The sequence below is a fragment of the Nannobrachium achirus genome (assembly GCF_963921795.1).
Source record: "Nannobrachium achirus genome assembly, chromosome: 22".
NCBI classification, from domain to species: domain Eukaryota; kingdom Metazoa; phylum Chordata; class Actinopteri; order Myctophiformes; family Myctophidae; genus Nannobrachium; species Nannobrachium achirus.
The window spans coordinates 31,110,678-31,116,979 of record NC_137829.1 but is presented as its reverse complement, the minus strand read 5'-3'; positions in this window follow the sequence as shown (position 1 = coordinate 31,116,979).

The window sequence follows — 6,302 nt, the reverse complement described above, 5'->3', positions numbered from 1 at the left end:
GCGCGAGGCGTTATGAGCTTGTAGATCAGCTATTTTCGGAGGGGAAAAGAGCAGACTAAGTACAGAGTGAAAGGTCAAGTTCAAGTGGTTAAATATCTGACAAATACAAATTGACGTGAATTCAAAATACACCGATGATTGTGCTGTCAAACAATTAAACTATGGAAACTAAGGGGTCCTTGGCCTGAAAACGTTGAAGACCCCTGATTACTTCTCATCACGTTAAATGGTTAAACAAGCACCAGCAGTGCATAAGGTGTATAATTCTCTGTGGCACAGATGTGTTGGAGGGGGAAATGATTCATCTCCATGTTCATATAAATGTTCACACTCCATATATTTACACCGCTATCTCATGTCATGGTGTGTTCATCTCACTGCCGTGTGTATTTCAACCAGGTTCCTGCTGTTTTTCATAAACCACCCCCCTTCTAACTCTCTCTCTCTCTCTCTCTCTCTCTCTCTCTCTCTCTCTCTCTCTCTCTCTCTCAGTCACCTCTCCCCAGGCCTTATCGCCTGTAGCGAGATAGGAATCCCACAGCAGGCCATTTCTCATTTCACCATGAGTAAAACTGAACCTCTCTCTCTCGTGTGTGTGTGTGTGTGTGTGTGTGTGCGCGCGTGTGTGTTTGTGTGTGTGTGTGTGTGTGTGTGTGTGTGTGTGTGTGTGTGTGTGTGTGTGTGTGTGTGTGTGTGTGTGTGTGCCTTCAGGGCAGGGGGGGAAAAAAGAAAATCTGTGTGCGCACACTCACAAGGACTTCAGGAAAGGGAAAAAGCAAGTGCGTGCGTGCGTGCGTGCGTGTGTGTGTGTGTGCGTGCGTGCGTGCGTGTGTGTGTGCGTGTGTGCGTGTGTGCGTGCGTGCCTCTCAGGAGACAGAGAGACAGAGAGAGGCCATTAACCTTGAGAGAGGAACAGCAGAGAGGAGGAGAAGAGAGCACAAGGTGAAGCCTCCAGGATGAATACGCAATGTTTCACCCTGACATACTGAAGTACCTGCTGTTCACAAAGTATATTTATATACTGCTGTTCACAAAGTATACTGTATATATATATATACCTGCTGTTCACAAAGTATATATACCTGCTATTCACAAAGTATATATATATATATATATATATATATATATATATATACCTGCTATTCACAAGTATATACAGTATACCTGCTATTCACATTTTTTTTTCTTTTTTTTCTGGTTTTCATGTGTCTAGGAGGTTGACAGTACTTCATTAGACCCCCTGGTGTGGTTGTTATGAGCAAGCGGGTGGGTGGGTCAAGGTTTCAGACCTTTTCAGGCGGGCGGGCGGGTTATCACCACTCTCACGTGCAAAAAACAAATAAGAATAATCACCTGTTCTTATTTGCCTTTTATTCTTAATAAGAGTAGGCCTATAAGAATAAGAATACAACGTTTGAATACGAGCACGAGCGAGCAAGTTTTAAAATGCGCCAGAGAGGAGAGAGGTTTCTCCTCCGCTCCTTGGTGCGAAGACCGTCCCAATTCCGCTCCTATTGGGGCCGCGAACCACATCTTGCCAATATTTGACACACAACTTTTGCAAGTGAGACAGATTTTTTGACTGAATGAACCAACCACGCTTACCTCGAGTCGTCCCATCTCTCCAATCTGGTGATTAATCAATAACCAACAGGATTTAATATTGTCCGTCTTTTGCTGTCTGTTTAAAGTGCGAGGCGCTGTATAAATATGATTGACATAAAACCGGCATTCTTACCCCCACGATGCCCGGCGATTTAGAGAGAATGAACATCTTTGAATGCATGTCTTTTAGGCTAAAACCAAATTTGAACAACACGTTTGTTTATTTAGCCCATGACAATATTGTGCTACTGAAAACGTTTCTGTAAAGCGACTTTGGGTAGCCTACTTAGAAGAGCCGTATAAAAAGATGAGCTATTGTGGAGATTACATACCATCTTTTTTTTTAGGCGGGTTGCGGGGCGGGCGGATTCGTTGATCTGTATATTGTTCTGCGGCGCGGGCGCGGGCGGGTTACGTTCCGTGCGGGCTGTGGGTCGTGCGGGTTATGAAAAAAACCTGACCCGCGCATCACTACCACCCACCATGACAACCAGACATACTTACAGTTTTTCACAATTGTTAACACACATTTTTCACAACAATAACAGCTTTCTCAAAACTGCACACACAAAACTGAATGCTAAATGCTAAACCTGACACTCCCTTCCCAAGATGACTCTTTGCCATCAAATCACTTAACTGATGTGAAAAAGAGAAGAAGGATCCGAGCACTCAAAAAGTTAAAAAGGAGGGGAACGGACGTAAAAGCTGTGTACTTTATTTCATAACAGAATAATAAAAGCCAACATGTTTCGACCCACTCAGGGTCTTCCGCTACCTCCTGAGCACCTAGTTTCTCTGGTTCTTTGCTTCACTTAACTGATGTGTTCACAAAATGGAACTCGTGTTTCGTACAGCCATATTTCAAATGACACATACCATTCATTGAGAGCAGTGATGGCTGAGTGGTTAGTGTCCATACCTAGGACTCCGGAGACCCCAGAGGTCGCAGGTACGATCCCCCGCTCCAGCTATCACTGCTCCCCCCCTTGCGCTCCTTGTGGGCTGCCTCATAAGGGTTCAGCTGGGTTAAGCTGAAAAAAAGCAGCTGGGTTGGGCTGCGATACCCGAATTTCCCCCGCGGGAGGAGTAGGTAACTATCATTATCATTATCGAGTACAAACAACTAAGCATTTGCTGCACACAACTAAGCATTTGCTGCACACAACCAATCATTTACAACACAATGCAGTGCAAAATTGAAAACACAATCGTCGAAATGGAACACACCATATGAATGACAATGACTCTGGAGTATGAGCTATTTATCCTTTTGTAAAATCACTCAGTGTAGCCGTGTAGGCCTACTTTTTCAAACAAAAAACAGCACACAAATATGCATCCAAAAAGTTTTCTTTTTATTTACAGTAGATTTAGGTCATCATGCCTCCGGTCAGAGTGGGACCCAAAATACAAAAACGTATTTTGAAAAATAAAAAAATAAAAAATAATATTTGATCAGTACAGATCTACATGCTCACAACGCCTCGCAACGCGGGGGTACCCAGTTAAAATATGATTATTTTGACGGTCGCGGCCTGAAAAGGTTGAGAACCACTGGTTTAAGGCACCTACTGACTTGAATAATTTACCTACTTCACTTCAAGATCAATTACCTAATTTCCTGTTTTCAAAATGTCGTTGTTTGATTCACTTAAACACAACTGTTCCTGTTTTTGATTCCTGTTTTATATAATTGTTTATTTTATTTTATTCTATTCTATTCTATTTTATTTACTTAGTTTATTTATCATTATTGTTTTTAGATGACGTGTAACAGATGTAGAATGGTCTGGGATAGTGTGAGAGCCCCGATATATTTTGTCGATGTATTGTGGATTGTTATGTGATTGTTTCATGTTATTGTTTGTGTGTTGTGCCTGAGGACTCCCTGATGCATCTCAAGGGTGTCGCAACAAAGTAGCAACAATATACAAATGACAAGCTCGCCACGCATCACATTGCGACACGTTGTGACCTTGTAGATCGGATATATTTGCTTTTGAGTGCACTAACTCTGAGTGCACAAATGGAACTAAATACGGGCTCATTTAAACACTTGAGTTTAGGGTCCAGTTGGTTCCTAAACTATCAATCATCTAGCTGGGATTAATCTACTTCTAGTCATGCCCACATATGGAGCCATGTGGAAGTTCATATATGGATGATGATTCTTTGGAGGAGACAACAACAAAACGACAACTGAAGCTTTATTGTGTGTGTGTGTGTGTGTGTGTGTGTGTGTGTGTCAGTGTGTGTGTTTACAAAACTAACTAAACAGATCTACAAGCTCACAACGAAGCGTGTAGATCTATTTTCCTCCACAAAACACACAAGAACTCACAACATATACATGTCATCAAAGGCCCTGTGTCAGCTACAGTGCCACGCATGCCTCTGACATTGAATCTTCATTTAAGAGAAGGGAAATACTGCTCTCTGGTGGCAGAAATGAGGAATTACACACACAATTCCAGTGTTTTCTCTGCATTCTTGCTTCATGAAAACATTGTTTCCTTCTGCCAAGGAAACAATATGTCAAATTCAATTAAATATGACCTGTATGACCTTGTGTGTGTGTGTGTGTGTGTGTGTGTGTGTGTGTGTGTGTGTGTGTGTGTGTGTGTGTGTGTGTGTGTGTGTGTGCGTGCGTGCGTGCGTGCGTGCGTGTGTGTGTGTGTGTTAAACCTACTGTAGGCCTACATTGGCTATTAGAAAATAGCCATATAGCAAGCAGAAGCTGTTATCAAGAGCAACTTACAAACTGACCTCAACTATAGGCTGAGCTCTAGGCCTTTTGAATACAACTTTGACATAGCAACTAAGTAATAAACGTATTACCCCCAAAATGCCTTTTTTTCTCCTATTGATTAGGCTACTCAAGCCATGGAGTCCTTGAGTTCAATAATATTTGATTATAGTAGATGTACCCCCATTGATTCCGGATGGGGACCCGAATGCATTTGGGTCCCCATTTTGGAATCAATGTGGGTAAATGTATAATTTATTATCAATAGAACAAAAGTCATTTTGGGGGTGAACTACTCCTTTAAGGAGACTTTCAGCACTGCATGGCTGAACATTTCTCAACAAGGCTGTTTGGTTTTGCAATGTCTGTGATTATGATGAGTCAGCAATTAACCAACACTGCACAGCCCTGGGAAAGTCCTACATCCTCTTCAGGTGAGTGAATCAGGTGACAGACACACACGCATGCACGCATGCACAAGCACACGCGCACGCACGCACGCACGCACGCACGCACGCACACACACACACACACACACACACCTTTATGTCTTTGTCACTCACGTGATATGGCTACAACATGTTTAGGCCTACTTCCTTATTTAGCTCAGCCTAGTGCACTATATACATCAAGGACCCCCAAATTCATATAGGCCTATTTGGGCTGCGGACCTCGATCTGAAAAGGTTTTTGCACCAGGGACCCCCATACAAGATTTGTTTGTTATATATCTTTTTAAAATAGATCGACAAGTTCCCAACGTGTGACATTGTGGCATGTTGTGAGCTTGTAGATCTGCTATTTTCAAATAGCCGATGGATAGCCTATAGGTTTAAATATTCGATTATTTAAATTGAGCAAACGTGGTGCACTTTTATTAGATTCTATATTGTTTTATTTATCTATATGCTAATGTTTATTTTTTATTTTTTTTTAAGCGGTGAAAGCCCTTCCAAGGAGTGGCTTTGTGTGTCCCGTTCAGCGTTCATGTCCATATATGGTCATTTCAGTCCAGAATGAATGAACAGTTTTTATCTGTCCCTTACATGTGTGTCCCGTCCTGTTCATGTCCATATATGGTCATTTCAGTCCAGAAAGAATGAACAGGTTTTATCTGTCCCGTACATCCAGAATATGTGTGTAATGTCCATCCCGGTCTGATGATTGGATGATTAAAAATGTCCACCGGCCCTCCAGATACAGTCATTCATTCATTCAGAATTGGAAGAATGTAGCCTATAGATCACAGAGTTCATATAGCTCTAGAACACATACAAGTTCACCGCCTCACTTCGAACCGAGGTTTGATTTTTTTTATAGATATCCTTTGCATGACTGACTGCATCAGAAAATAAGCTGACTGATGCAGAGAAATCCCAGTGCAGTGAAACGTGCAGGCCATGAGCACACATTCAGGTCAGGGCTTTCCTGAGCGCAGCCCGGAAACATGACGGCCGTGATATGACACACGACCGTCATGCAGGCCGTCATGCATCCCCTCCCCCTTGCATGTTGCGAGGTACACTGAGGGTGCCACGGCATGCAAAACAAACGGTAACATTTCAAAAATAAAGTGTTTACCCAAGTATACGTTGTGTCAGAATGTATGCCGCTCAACCAGATTTACATGCCACTGCCGTGTTCTTTAATAAAAAGCATTTTTTTCATCCGATATCGTTTTCTGTTTTCCCTTGTTTCCTGGTTTCCCCGTTTCCCCCAGAGCCCGCCCTCTAGTGGAGAGTCGCGTCATCTCCGTTCTCTTCTACACGAAGATAACGCAACACTGGGGAAAACCAGAAAATACAAGAAAACACAGGACACGATCGGATTAAAATGCTTCTTATTAAAGAATACGGGGGATATGGGTAATTGCCAGACCCATGAAATGGGTAGGCCTACATAAGCAAATGTCGGTCTGTCCCTTTTCTATATAAAGGGTATATATGATG